This window comes from Ambystoma mexicanum, chromosome 5q (assembly GCF_040938575.1).
Source record: "Ambystoma mexicanum isolate Mex_15411 chromosome 5q, UKY_AmexF1_1, whole genome shotgun sequence".
Classification (NCBI taxonomy): domain Eukaryota; kingdom Metazoa; phylum Chordata; class Amphibia; order Caudata; family Ambystomatidae; genus Ambystoma; species Ambystoma mexicanum.
In genome coordinates, this window is record NC_090933.1 from 1122058726 (window position 1) to 1122073740 (window position 15015).

The following is a 15015-nucleotide window of genomic DNA, read 5'->3' on the forward strand; positions in this document are numbered from 1 at the left end:
GGTGGGGGCTGCCCATGGTGGCTGGGGGGTGGGGGTGGTGGGAGACATGGGTGGGGGCCTGGTGGAGGGGGCCCCTGGTGGCTGGGGGGTGGGGGTGGTGGGAGACATGGGTGGGGGCCTGGTGGAGGCTGCCCCTGCACTGCTGGGGGGTGGTGGTGATAGGGGACATGGGTGGGGGCCTGGTGGAGGGTGCCCCTGCACTGCTGGGGGGTGGGGGTGGTGGGAGACATGAGTGGGGGCCTGGTGGAGGGTGCCCCTGCACTGCTGGGGGGTGGGGGTGATAGGGGACATGGGTGGGGGCCTGGTGGAGGGTGCCCCTGCACTGCTGGGGGGTGGGGGTGGTGGGAGACATGAGTGGGGGCCTGGTGGGGGCTGCCCATGGTGGCTGGGGGGTGTGGGTGGGTGGGAGACATGAGTGGGGGCCTGGTGGGGGCTGCCCATGGTGGCTGGGGGGTGGGGGTGATAGGGGACATGAGTGGGGGCCTGGTAGAGGCTGCCCCTGCACTGCTGGGGGTGGGGGTGGTGGGAGACATGAGTGGGGGCCTGGTGGAGGCTGCCCCTGGTGGCGGGGGGGGTGGGGGTGATAGGGGACATGGGTGGGGGCCTGGTGGAGGGTGCCCCTGCACTGCTGGGGGGTGGGGGTGGTGGGAGACATGAGTGGGGGCCTGGTGGGGGCTGCCCATGGTGGCTGGGGGGTGGGGGTGGTGGAAGACATGGGTGGGGGCCTGGTGGAGGGTGCCCCTGGTGGCTGGGGGGTGGGGGTGGTGGGAGACATGGGTGGGGGCCTGGTGGAGGCTGCCCCTGCACTGCTGGGGGGTGGTGGTGATAGGGGACATGGGTGGGGGCCGGGTGGAGGGTGCCCCTGCACTGCTGGGGGGTGGTGGTGATAGGGGACATGGGTGGGGGCCTGGTGGAGGCTGCCCCTGCACTGCTGGGGGGTGGTGGTGATAGGGGACATGGGTGGGGGCCTGGTGGAGGCTGCCCCTGCACTGCTGGGGGGTGGTGGTGATAGGGGACATGGGTGGGGGCCTGGTGGAGGGTGCCCCTGCACTGCTGGGGGGTGGGGGTGGTGGGAGACATGAGTGGGGGCCTGGTGGAGGCTGCCCCTGGTGGCTGGGGGTGGTGGGAGACATGAGTGGGGGCCTGGTGGAGGCTGCCCATGGTGGCTGGGGGGGTGGGGGTGGGTGGGAGACATGAGTGGGGGCCTGGTGGGGGCTGCCCATGGTGGCTGGGGGGTGTGGGTAGGTGGGAGACATGAGTGGGGGCCTGGTGGGGGCTGCCCATGGTGGCTGGGGGGTGGGGGTGGTGGGAGACATGGGTGGGGGCCTGGTGGAGGGTGCCCCTGGTGGCTGGGGGGTGGGGGTGGTGGGAGACATGGGTGGGGGCCTGGTGGAGGCTGCCCCTGCACTGCTGGGGGGTGGTGGTGATAGGGGACATGGGTGGGGGCCTGGTGGAGGCTGCCCCTGCACTGCTGGGGGGTGGGGGTGGTGGGAGACATGAGTGGGGGCCTGGTGGAGGGTGCCCCTGGTGGCTGGGGGGTGGGGCTGGTGGGAGACATGGGTGGGGGCCTGGTGGAGGGTGCCCCTGGTGGCTGGGGGTGGTGGAGACATGGGTGGGGGCCTGGTGGAGGCTGCCCCTGGTGGCTGGGGGTGGGGGTGATAGGGGACATGAGTGGGGGCCTGGTGGAGGGTGCCCCTGGGGGCTGGGGGGTGGGGGTGGTGGGAGACATGAGTGGGGGCCTGGTGGAGGGTGCCCCTGCACTGCTGGGGGGTGGGGGTGGTGGGAGACATGAGTGGGGGCCTGGTGGAGGGTGCCCCTGGTGGCTGGGGGGTGGGGTGGTGGGAGACATGGGTGGGGGCCTGGTGGAGGGTGCCCCTGGTGGCTGGGGGGTGGGGGTGGTGGGAGACATGAGTGCGGGCCTGGTGGAGGGTGCCCCTGCACTGCTGGCTGGTGGGGGTGATAGGGGACATGGGTGGGGGCCTGGTGGAGGGTGCCCCTGCACTGCTGGCGGGTGGGGGTGGTGGGAGACATGAGTGGGGGCCTCGTGGAGTCTGCCCCTGGTGGCGGGGGGGTGGGGGTGATAGGGGACATGGGGGGGGGCTGGTGGAGGGTGTCCCTGCACTGCTGGGGGGTGGGGATGGTGGGAGACATGTGTGGGGGCCTGGTGGGGGATGCCCATGGTGGCTGGGGGGTGTGGGTGGGTGGGAGACATGAGTGGGGGCCTGGTGGGGGCTGCCCATGGTGGCTGGGGGGTGGGGGTGGTGGGAGACATGGGTGGGGGCCTGGTGGAGGGTGCCCCTGGTGGCTGGGGGGTGGGGGTGGTGGGAGACATGGGTGGGGGCCTGGTGGAGGCTGCCCCTGCACTGCTGGGGGGTGGTGGTGATAGGGGACATGGGTGGGGGCCTGGTGGAGGGTGCCCCTGCACTGCTGGGGGTGGTGGTGATAGGGGACATGGGTGGGGGCCTGGTGGAGGGTGCCCCTGCACTGCTGGGGGTGGGGGTGATAGGGGACATGGGTGGGGGCCTGGTGGAGGGTGCCCCTGCACTGCTGGGGGGTGGGGGTGGTGGGAGACATGAGTGGGGGCCTGGTGGAGGCTGACCCTGGTGGCTGGGGGGTGGGGGTGGTGGGAGACATGAGTGGGGGCCTGGTGGAGGCTGCCCATGGTGGCTGGGGGGTGGGGGTGGGTGGGAGACATGAGCGGGGGCCTGGTGGGGGCTGCCCATGGTGGCTGGGGGGTGGTGGTGATAGGGGACATGAGTGGGTGCCTGGTGGAGGCTGCCCCTGCACTGCTGGGGGGTGGGGGTGGTGGGAGACATGAGTGGGGGCCTGGTGGAGGCTGCCCCTGGTGGCGGGGGTGTGGGGGTGATAGGGGACATGGGTGGGGGCCTGGTGGAGGGTGCCCTTGCACTGCTGGGGGGTGGGGGTGGTGGGAGACATGAGTGGGGGCCTGGTGGGGGCTGCCCATGGTGGCTGGGGGGTGTGGGTGGGTGGGAGACATGAGTGGGGGCCTGGTGGGGGCTGCCCATGGTGGCTGGGGGGTGGGGGTGGTGGGAGACATGGGTGGGGGCCTGGTGGAGGGTGCCCCTGGTGGCTGGGGGGTGGGGGTGGTGGGAGACATGGGTGGGGGCCTGGTGGAGGGTGCCCCTGGTGGTTGGGGGGTGGGGGTGGTGGGAGACATGGGTGGGGGCCTGGTGGAGGCTGCCCCTGGTGGCGGGGGGGTGGGGGTGATAAGGGACATGGGTGGGGGCCTGGTGGAGGCTGCCCCTGCACTGCTGGGGGGTGGGGGTGGTGGGAGACATGAGTGGGGGCCTGGTGGAGGGTGCCCCTGGTGGCTGGGGGGTGGGGGTGGTGGGAGACATGGGTGGGGGCCTGGTGGAGGGTGCCCCTGGTGGTTGGGGGGTGGGGGTGGTGGGAGACATGGGTGGGGGCCTGGTGGAACTTGCCCCTGGTGGCGGGGGGGTGGGGGTGATAAGGGACATGAGTGGGGGCCTGGTGGAGGGTGCCCCTGGTGGCTGGGGGGTGGGGGTGGTGGGAGACATGAGTGGGGGCCTGGTGGAGGGTGCCCCTGCACTGCTGGGGGGTGGGGGTGGGGGGAGACATGAGTGGGGGCCTGGTGGAGGCTGCCCCTGCACTGCTGGGGGTGGGGGTGATAGGAGACATGGGTGGGGGCCTGGTGGAGGGTGCCCCTGCACTGCTGGGGGGTGGGGGTGGTGGGAGACATGAGTGGGGCCCTGGTGGAGGGTGCCCCTGGTGGCTGGGGGGTGGGGGTGGTGGGAGACATGAGTTGGGGCCTGGTGGAGGGTGCCCCTGCACTGCTGGGGGGTGGGGGTGGTGGGAGACATGAGTGGGGGCCTGGTGGAGGCTGCCCCTGCACTGCTGGGGGGTGGGGGTGGTGGGAGACATGAGTGGGGGCCTGGTGGAGGCTGCCCCTGCACTGCTGGGGGGTGGGGGTGGTGGGAGACATGAGTGGGGGCCTGGTGGAGGCTGCCCCTGGTGGCTGGGGGGTGGGGGTGGTGGGAGACATGGGCGGGGGCCTGGTGGAGGGTGCCCCTGCACTGCTGGGGGGTGGGGGTGGTGGGAGACATGAGTGGGGGCCTGGTGGAGGGTGCCCCTGGTGGCTGGGGGGTGGGGGTGGTGGGAGACATGGTTGGGGGCCTGGTGGAGGGTGCCCCTGGTGGCTGGGGGGTGGGGGTGGTGGGAGACATGGGTGGGGGCCTGGTGGAGGCTGCCCCTGGTGGCGGGGGGGTGGGGGTGATAGGGGACATGAGTGGGGGCCTGGTGGAGGGTGCCCCTGGTGGCTGGGGGCGGGGGTGGTGGCAGACATGAGTGGGGGCCTGGTGGAGGGTGCCCCTGCACTGCTGGGGGGTGGGGGTGGTGGAAGACATGAGTGGGGGCCTGGTGGAGGCTGCCCCTGCACTGCTGGGGGTTGGGGGTGGTGGGAGACATGAGTGGGGGCCTGGTGGAGGGTGCCCCTGGATGCTGGGGGGTGGGGGTGGTGGGAGACATGAGTGGGGGCCTGGTGGAGGGTGCCCCTGCACTGCTGGGGGGTGGGGGTGGTGGGAGACATGAGTGGGGGCCTGGTGGAGGCTGCCCCTGGTGGCTGGGTGGTGGGGGTGGTGGGAGACATGAGTGGGGGCCTGGTGGAGGGTGCCCCTGGATGCTGGGGGGTGGGGGTGGTGGGAGACATGAGTGGGGGCCTGGTGGAGGGTGCCCCTGGATGCTGGGGGGTGGGGGTGCTGGGTGACATGAGCAGGTGTGCAGGGTAGTCCCCTGTGGTGTGTGCTGCCTGCAGGGGCCGTGGAGGGTGTACAGGGAATACCTGGGAGCACACAGCCAAATCGCGTGTAGAATTTCCCGCGTACCCCTGTCATACACGTGCCCAGCCAAATCGCGTGTGGAACTTCCCGCGCACCCCTGAAATCCACGTACACGGCCAAATCGCGTGTGGAACTTCCCGCGCACCCCTGAAATCCACGTACCCTGACAAATCGCGTGTGGAACTTCCCGCGCACCCCTGAAATCCACGTACCCGGCCAAATCGCGTGTGGTACTTCCCGCGCACCCCTGAAATCCACGTACACGGCCAAATCGCGTGTGGAACTTCCCGCGCACCACTGAAATCCACGTACCCTGACAAATCGCGTGTGGAACTTCCCGCGCACCCCTGAAATCCACGTACCCGGTCAAATCGCGTGTGGAACTTCCTGCGCACCCCTGAAATCCACGTACACGGCCAAATCGCGTGTGGAACTTCCTGCGCACCCCTGTAATCCACGTACCCTGACAAATCGCGTGTGGAACTTCTTGCAAACCCCTAGAATTCACATGCCCTGCCAATTCGCGTGTGAGACTTCCCGCGCACCCCGGTATACACGCACACGTATTTTTTGTCAGCGGGTGTCCGTGTTTGTGGGTACCCCTTTGCACGTCATTTGTCCTGGAGTGCCACAGTATAGGACATTCATCATGGCAGTATATAGGTGGTATTTGTTGGCGCACCTTTTGGCGCACATTTCTTACAGGCGCAGAGACGCTACCGCCTGCTTTCTTGTGGCGGTCGTGTTTGTGCCTGTGCACTGGTTTGAGCGTGCGCTTTTTTGCCCTATTCTATTCCATGAATAGGTGTTGTAGGCGAGCGTGTGGGCGTTCCACGCACTTGTGCCCTGTACTTCCCCCGTGACGCCCACATTTTGGCAAGTTGTTCCCCATTCCGAGTGTTACGCCCCGTGTTCCGCCTACTTATGTGGCGTGCGCCGCGCTATGTGCGATTTTCGCTGTGGCCTGTGCGATTTTCGCTGTGACCTGGCGCACGCAGTTAGATGGCCTGTGCGCCAACGTGCGCCGCGCACTTTTTTATCGCACATCCGATGGTTTTCTCGCGCACGGCCTTCCATGAATCGATGTGCGCTGCTTTTCGTGCGATTTTCGCACTTGCACTGCGATTTTCGCTATTCCACTGCGATTCGCACGTTTTTGGCCACTTGTGCCGCGCTAATTATTCCATGAATCGGCCTGAATATGTTGACATGATTCGCGATGTCTAGTAAGGCTCACATGGGAAAGAGGTATAGGCAGATTATTCAGGTGGCTTCAGCTAAGTCCAGTATCAAAGGAGGCATCGGAGGATAGCCTTTTCTGGATATACATCACAGCTATAGTTTAAAGGTCCTTTATCTGAGATCTGCTTTTGAGCGCACCAAGAGATCATCAAGCAAGATATGTATGTATTTGGCCCTTGACATAGTGGGCATAGGAGCTATAAGGGACCTTGTGTGGCTAGCAAAACAAAACAGACACTGCATTGTAATTAAATCATTGGTGATGGTCTGGCATCGGATTTCTGATAAATATTCAATAGCATGGACTTTCCAATAATTCTGCAATCTCGAGCCTACAGTCTTTCTAGCCCCTTTCTATCTAAGGCACTCAGGGGGTTTAACTTACTTTTCCACAGTCAAAAACGGAAGTTACACAAAGAAGAAAACAATTAATATCCCTGCAAAACAATGTCCTTTTGAAACGGACTAAGCTATAAAGATGCGTCTTTTTTTGTTACCCAGCAACCAAGAGACAGCCTTGGAACCCTTAACATTGGCTATTAGGTACTGCATATACGAAGAGTCTGTCATTGATTTCTGATGTTCTTGTCGTGACCACAGAAGTGTCCACTCTTAGCAGCTTTTTGGCCAATTGCTGTATCTAGCAGCCTCACTTAGTCCAGCATTTTCCATGTTTTCGCTGCACTCGATACACGCGTTTGCGAGCAGATTGGACTCTGAGTCATCTTCAGGTCTCCACATATACAGAGACAATTATTTTTCACCCTCCGCTCCACACGTTTCATGCGGGAGGAGTCGTCGTATCTGTCAGCAACAACTTATTAGCCCATCTCTTGGCGGTCAGATCCGTACCGGGACTGTTCTCAGACAATTCTTATGCACCTTTACTCAACCAGAAATAGGTAAGCGGGGTGAGCGTGGTGAGCATTACAATAAAACTGTACAGTAGCAGCATCCGCATCTACAGTCTCCCTGATGGGAATAAATAAAAGAAATTTCCCCACGACATGCGGAAAACCATTTTGTAACCATTATCATTCTGTCTTCAACCCTGGCAGCTTTAGGTCCGGGATAGCCCACTTGCAGATTATTTTTGAAAACTTGCTTGATATATTGGAATTGGCTAAGAATTTTGAAGACCTGGGATTCAAAAGTGCGGTTTAAAGGGAGAATTAAATGAGACACACACCACTGTAAGTGCATTTCTCAAATCTTCTCTCTTACCTTTTTTCTACCTTTGAGGATATAAATAAAAGGCAATACTATAGATGAAGAAAAGGTTATGAGTAAGATCACATACCATCACTGTATTTTGTAGGTTTCTTTGAGGTCCAAATTCCAGGCACGATACTTACCGGACAGCCTGGGACTAGCTAGTATAATTAAAGCAATTGCATTTCTTTAATAAACTAGATTTCCTTAAAACACACAGGTAAATTCATGTGTTCCAATTTGCAGGATGATAGAGAGTTGCCTGAAAATGAAAATGAAGCATCGTAGTAGGAAATAAAAAGGATCAAGTCCTGAGGAAAACCAGCCCTATTGGGGGAATATGGTTGAAAAATGATTGGGGAAGATCAGGAATCATCCCCTCTTGAGCTTGACTTAGAAGACAGACATGTGTATATTGTCCCTTCTAGTACACTGACTGATTGGAATTTTGTTTTGATTGATTTATTCATTATCATCAAACTATGGATCTTTGATTTTGTACTGTAGGATTCAATTGGTTGCACTCATTTCTCTAGATGAACTTTAAATTGAAGAGGTTAACAATGTTGTGTATTGCACACATAGGTTTCTTTTGTATTTCTTTACTGAGCACGTGTTTTACACATGTGACAATCTGTTTGTCTACGGGGATTCAGATTTGTTATTTTAAAACAATCCTTACGGATAAATGTTCATTTTGTGAATTAGGAGTTTGTTGCATACTATGGGGGCTCAAATGGAAATGGGGAATGGCTTTTTCAATGGGGACTTACCGGGCCGCGAAAGTTGGAATAGACCGGTAAGTCCCCATTGAACGAGGGCGGACTTGGTACCGGTATTGGAGCTAGTCACGGCGCTAATAGCACCCTGATTACCTCCATACTCTGAATGAGGCCTAATGTATCATAAAAGCATAGCTTATCATTCACTATAGTCCAAAAAGAGGAACAGGGTTTTTCGGCCTCTCAACAGTATGACATTCTGGTTTGTGGGTGGTTCAAAAGCATTCAACCACACTTCTAGCACTGTATTTGCAGGTTGAACTGGATTGGAATGCAGAAAGTCGCTCTGATCCAGGGTGCGAGTCGCGTAGAGTTGGGTGCGAAGTGGAGCTCTGTGCAGTTTGATGCAGACTTCGAGGGGTGTAATTCAATGAGTCCATCAGAAACATTTTGACGGAGGAACAGGCTCAAGGTGATGGGTACCGCTCAGATAAGTCGGTGTAAGATATGATGAAACAGGCACACTCACACACACATTCATACAACACGCTCTCAGATGTATTCATATATCATTTAAACAACTCCTTGCACGCATGCAAACATAAAAACGAACACACCAACATACACTCCCACATACATACATGCACATTATGAAATAAAAAAAAAAATTCACCTGCTCACCTTCATGTGCTGCACCACCGTGTTGGACAGGGTGGCCTTCTCTGTTCTCCGCAACTGATCATGATGACTGACAGGGGAGCACTTCGCTCCTGTCATTCAGTGTATCTACACTATTAGTGCAAATATGAGAGGCTGCAGGGCCATCCTTCCACTGCCCCAGTGCCTGCCATTATTATGTGAGTATGTTTGTTGCGCAGCCCCAAGGGGTCAGCAGGCAAACAGAACATGTGTAGTGGGATGCCGCCTACTCAGAGGCAGCCAGCACAGTACACCATGCAATTGGACTGTGCAACCAGCCCCTCTGGCGAGGGGGACGTGCCCCTGCCAATAATTCAGAGCAGACACTGTTTATACCTCAAAGTGAATTGTACTCAAGACATCTCCTGCCTCAGGATATGACTCATCTCCATCCAGGCTCAGATGCGAAGCACCTACCTGAAACACAATACCACCAAAATGGAATTCGTCCTATTAGGCCATCCTTCCAAACAAAGATGGATTCACACCTCAATTGGCCCCATGTCCCAAATCACTTGGAGTACTTTCTTTAGAGCGATCACTTGCTCTGGCAACATAGAAATGATAATGATTGTTCCGCTTGATATCAACACACACCTTTCTAAAAGATAACACATTCCCTCCCACCTAGAATTTAAGAATCAGAGTCCAATCTCTGATACTCACACACCTCAATGGAGGGAATGCCCTCCTCATTGGGGTCCTCACCACATACCTAGCCCATTTTACGGTCGCTCAATACGCCGTTGCACACCACTTAATAGGAACTAAGACATCTGGCAACATGCCCTCTATCCTAAGAGAATTACACTGGATGTTTTGCAAAACGTCCTACATCACATATAAGGCAACAACTCCCAACACCAGCCTACCTAACTGTTAAACCTAGGAGCTCAGGTAGGATGGACAACTGTGAGGCTCAAGACTAAACTGATGAGCAAATCTAATACCTAGAAACATGCCTTCTCCTGATATGCCCAGCCAATTGGGACACCACCCTGGTAACAATCAGGACCTCTCCAATTCTCCTGCAGTTCAGGATGGAACTTAAAACCCTGATCTCCATGGTATAGATAGTGGTCAATTAGGACCTGTTAAAACTAGGTATATGCTAACTCTATATTATGGAATATCTAAGCTACTATAACTTGTATCCTCTCCTTCCAATGACCTCTGTTAACCCCAGATTACTTGTACAGTGCTCCATTATAAACCCAAATACAGATATAAAAGAAGCTGCTGATGACAGCTGTGACAATGTCATAAGAAAACATTTCATGAGAAATATCAAATATGTGTTTTTTCTGAACTAAAACCCTATCTGGCTAAAAGTACAACTAGTCAGCAAAATGCTGCTATTGAGTGAAACACAAATTGCACAGTGTAAATTCCTTTGTGTGGGCATATTCTCCCCACCATTGAATATCAGGCAGAGTCCATTCCACCAAGAGTAACTGTCTTAGCCCTGAACTCATACCAGATTCACAAAGGGATGCGTTTGAAGATGTGGCAGTCCCTGTGTTCTTTTCCTGTGTACTGCCCCCCACCCCCCTTTCAGCCAAATCTCAGAGAACACACAATGCTGGCTGATTTTTGAAGCACCGCATAGAAACTCACACATGAAGCAAGTCTGGTCATATGCTCTTTCCATCTTTCAAGCAAGAAAGGAAATAGAGGAAATGTATTTGAAATGACTGGCCCTTTGATGAAGGTCACTGCACATATGCTTCCTGCACTCATGTTGGTGTAGGGCTGCCCCGCCCCGCCAACCAAGTGGAAGCTATTGTCCCGTGTCAAAACACGTGCTGAAATTTAAATATGCATAGATGGGCTATCTGTTGGTCCCTTAATCCCCCTGCAGACACAATCTTGTACCGCATGCACCTCACCTATAAGAATGCACTGGGCAATTTGCTCCCCACATCCCGCTGCCACATCATTTTGTGAATTAACCACTCAGTTTGGTAAGGGGGACCTTTGTAGTGCCAACACGCTATGCGCTTACCAACTAAGCCACTCACACATGGCAATTCTACAACCCTCCAACCTAGCACCTCGGACACACCAAGTCCATATTGAAAAAAAACAAATGCCCTATGCTCTTGACATGACACAGAATAACTGAAAAGCAGACCAGAATTCCAAACGTAGTGTACTTCCGGTTTGCACAAATAAACACAACAGCAAAGCTATCTTGCACTTTCCCTCTCTCCCATCAGTGGCATCTGGTGAATATTTGACTTGGAGGGGAGTCACTTTTTACCCCAAATAGGGGGAAGTGACTGAGTGTTGTGAGGGTGCCAGAACCAACCCAAGGTGGAAAGACGTCTCCTTGAGAGAAAATGTTTAAAATATGGGTATAAATGGTGCATTTCAGAGCATGTTCTGCAAGAAATTTGGTAAAAAGCCACACAGTTTGTAATTGTTTTTGTATCATAGCACATGAAAAATCTACTAGGTGCAAGTGACCAACCGTGCACAGGAGAATTTTCATGATGCCTTTGCCCACAACATTTGCCAGTATAAAAAAAAAACATGTTTATGCTGGCTGTGCTCATGCATCTTCCTGCAGGCTGTATCAATATATGCTAGTATTACCATATACAAACTCACAGCCAGTACAAAATGACATGCCACAGGAATCTGGACTGGTTGCAACAGCGTAGCCCAGAATAGCTATTCAATAACTCTTACATTTGCTTTTACCGTTGATACCAGTACAAAAATGCCATGTCACACTAATACTGTATATCCAGACAAGAGACACCAATGTAGGCCAGTATAGCCATGTAATAACACTCATCATGTTTACTTTCCCCTTAACCTCCAGAAAACCTGTTATGCCAGAGTAAGAAGGTGCATGCAGTCTGGTTGCACCATCATAAGCCACTCTAGCACATTAAATACACTTATCATTTTTGCTTTACCATTGCTGTCCCATAATAAAGTAAATGCCACAGTAATAAGGTAAACACAGACTGCCACCATAGATGTAGGCCAGTCAATCCATGTCACAACAGTTATCATGATTGTGTTACCCTTGATGCCCAGTAATACATATCATGCTTCTGTGGGAAAGTATATGCAGACTGGTGCCACCATAGGAGGACAGTTAAGTCACCTGATAACGATTATCATGTTTGCTTTACCTATGATGCCAAGTAAAAGATGTCATACCACAGTAAGAAAGTTGCCGCAGAGTGGCACCACTATTGTAGTCCAGTCTAGCAATGCAAGAACGCTTATTATATTTGCGTATCCTTGATACCCACTAAAACATAGCATGTGACAATAAGAAACAATATACAGACTGGCACCACCACAGTGGGCTAGAAAAACTTCGTGCTAACACTTAGCATGTTTGTTTTATCCTTGATGAACAGTAAATAACTTTAACTCTGCATCAAGGTTAAATCAGAAAATAATGCCATGCCCCCATCAGCTCCAATCCTACAATTAGTGCCCCATTCTACTTCATGCAGGCAGACAAACACTCTCATACATGCAGTCATAAAACCCACACATTCATTCATATGTCATTCAAACAACTCCTTGCACGCACATATACATAGCAAACAAACAAACAAACAAACAAACAAACAAACCAGCATGCAGGCATACATGCATACATGCAGACACCTTCCATAAACATAAATCATTACATTTAACTGCCCAAACCCTCCGCATGCGTCGCCACAGAGGACGGACTAACACACACCCTTCCTCTATGTAGCGTGAACATGCTGCCTGGGGATGTGCCCTAGTCACAGGCCGCCATGCACATAAAGCACAGGGATGGGCTGTTTTCACTGACACTCAAGCAAGGGGGACACACCCCACCCATAGTGCGGAGCTGCCGCTGCTCCCCATGAACCCAACCCACCCAGATCTGTCAGAGCAATTGCAGACCATGCACATGGCAGTACTGAGTGGTATGGGTTTGTTCCATCCGTGTAGATACTGCAAGTATCAGGACACGTCAGTGGGCTGCATTATGAGCATGGGGTTATGGGAAAAACTGTGGCAAAATGGCAGTAACATAATTAGTATTGTTAGATACATACAAAAAACATGGTACGGTGCAATAACAGTTCAGGAACTAGGTAGTGCACTTGGTCCATGCAGAGAGAGGACAACAAGCATGTTCACTTCAGTCCCCTCCATGCTTTTGTGATTGTTTGCACTATGAAGTGCAAACCGTGAATGGAAATGCGGGAAGATACAGGTTTTTGGTGCGTTATTTGCACCTGGTAGTGCAAACAGTCGTGCATGCCTCCTCCCATGTCTATTCCTGGGTAGGGTTTTACATGCATTCCCCTGCAATCCACCAGATTTTAAAAGGCTAGAGAATGCCTTGTGGATCCATAGCTTCTCCACCCACATCAAAATCCATATTTTTAATGGTGGATCTGATTGGAGTGGTGGATTCACAATATCCCTTCGCTCTGCCATAGAAATATTGGACAATCTGTCAGTTCAAGAGTGTCACACATTCTTTAACTGCTTACTTTTTCGGAGCTGCAAGAATTAAAATGACTAATACAATAGATTTCATGTCAGTGGCGCACTCTGAATTGGACGTACACAAACGCTGAAATAAGGTGGACATGTGACATATGGACAGAGTTGCACTTCAGGGTGGTCATGCCTCCAACCCCAGCTCTGATACCAAAATGATATGCTTCATAATAAGTATTACAAGCATACTAATAAGTAGGCCACTCATAAGTATTAAAATAATTATCATACCAATAAGTATTATTAACATACTAATCACAGGCAATGTATTGGGACCATGTTCTAAAGGAGTAGGTAGAATGCAAGAGTGGTTACTTATACTCAAAACACATGCAGCAGAAGACATTTCCTGCTCCTCATTCATAAGAACCAAGTCGAGCTGTTGCTTCTGACAGAATTATTAGATCTGATTGGGTGCATAGATTCCTTTGAAATCAATACAAGCCTATCCCATCACAAACAAGAGGTGATGTCCCTCGAAGACGAACTCCACTGGAATGATCCCGAGAATTCATCCATTAATACACAACCAGGATGTCAAAACTAATTCCACTTCAAACTGACTGTAATCCAACTATTGACAAGTGCACCTATTTCCATGGTATATTGCATATAAACACTGATTTTCTTAAATAGCTAATGCATGTGCGTTATTACATTACATTACATTCTTTCGGCAAGAATATAATCTAGACTTTAATCATACAGTTTGTAAACCAACATCTCATGTTGGATCGTTGTGTATTCTGCAATGTTTGTAGCAGCTATAGTGGCTCGCTCAAAATGTTGTTCAATGTGTTTATATGACAGGAAAATAAACCAAGCTCAGCTGTGTCTCCATAACCCTATTATGGGAAGTAAGAGGTACTGAGTTAAGACAAAGGGGTGAGACTGTACTTAGATCCAATCGATATTTAAAGATTTCTTTCTATATTTTCTTTTTTAGGATGCCATAACTGGATGTTCTCTCACTGATCTTATCTAACAATGGCCCTCATTAAGAAGTCGGCCAGTAGCCATGCCGCTATTGGCGACATGGCTGCCGCCGAAATCGAATCCGGGTCCTCGGAATGAGGACTTACCGGGCCATTCCGAGTTCGGATGGCCCGGTAATTCCTCCCTCAAGGACCCGGACACGGTCCTTGAGGACGAGATGGCCCATAACGAAATGGCCCGTGGTTTGCTTCCTCTTCCCCTCGCGGGACCCGGTAAGCACGCCTGGTTTTCCTAGGCATGCTTAACGTGTCCCGCGAGGGGGCCTCGTAATGTGGCGGAACAGGTTGAACGCCGCCGTCACCCTTTATGGCGCCGTTTAACCTGTTCCGCCAGGGTCGTAATGAGGCCAATGAATGTTGTCTCGGGAAAGATTTCGGAAAACTTGTCAACAACACAATTTACCCCACCATTTAAGTAAAGGTAGCTTTCTGCTTGATTCGCGGATTTTAACTGAACATCTCACAACCCAAAGCTGGAAAATAGGAAATGGAAAACAAGAAAGCAAGCTTTCTCTTGCTGTGCACCAGTACTTGCGAAGAACTTTCTGGTGAACATCAGCTTGGCTCGCTACCTGATGCATTTCGGGAAGGAACTGACCACTGAGCACTTGGTGAATGCTCAACCAGCATCATTGCCCTCGTCACACTTTGCCTAATATTGTACCCCCTTCTATTTTGTAGCACTTAATTGTCCTGGAGATAGTTTTGCACCATTCATCCCCCCTTAGAAGAATGCATACATACATGCGACACCAGAGACAGATGCGTTTGCTCCATTTTTGTTGCCCAACATATGTGTCATGCGACTCT

At 53.4% G+C, this 15015-nt stretch overlaps 1 protein-coding gene across 2 annotated transcripts in view; it reads right to left on the bottom strand.

Annotated features, from left to right (window-relative positions):
- ADCY8 (adenylate cyclase 8) overlaps window positions 1-15015 on the bottom strand; it is a 1651787-nt gene that overhangs the window by 739146 nt on the left and 897626 nt on the right. The gene's annotated exons all lie outside the window — the stretch shown is intronic.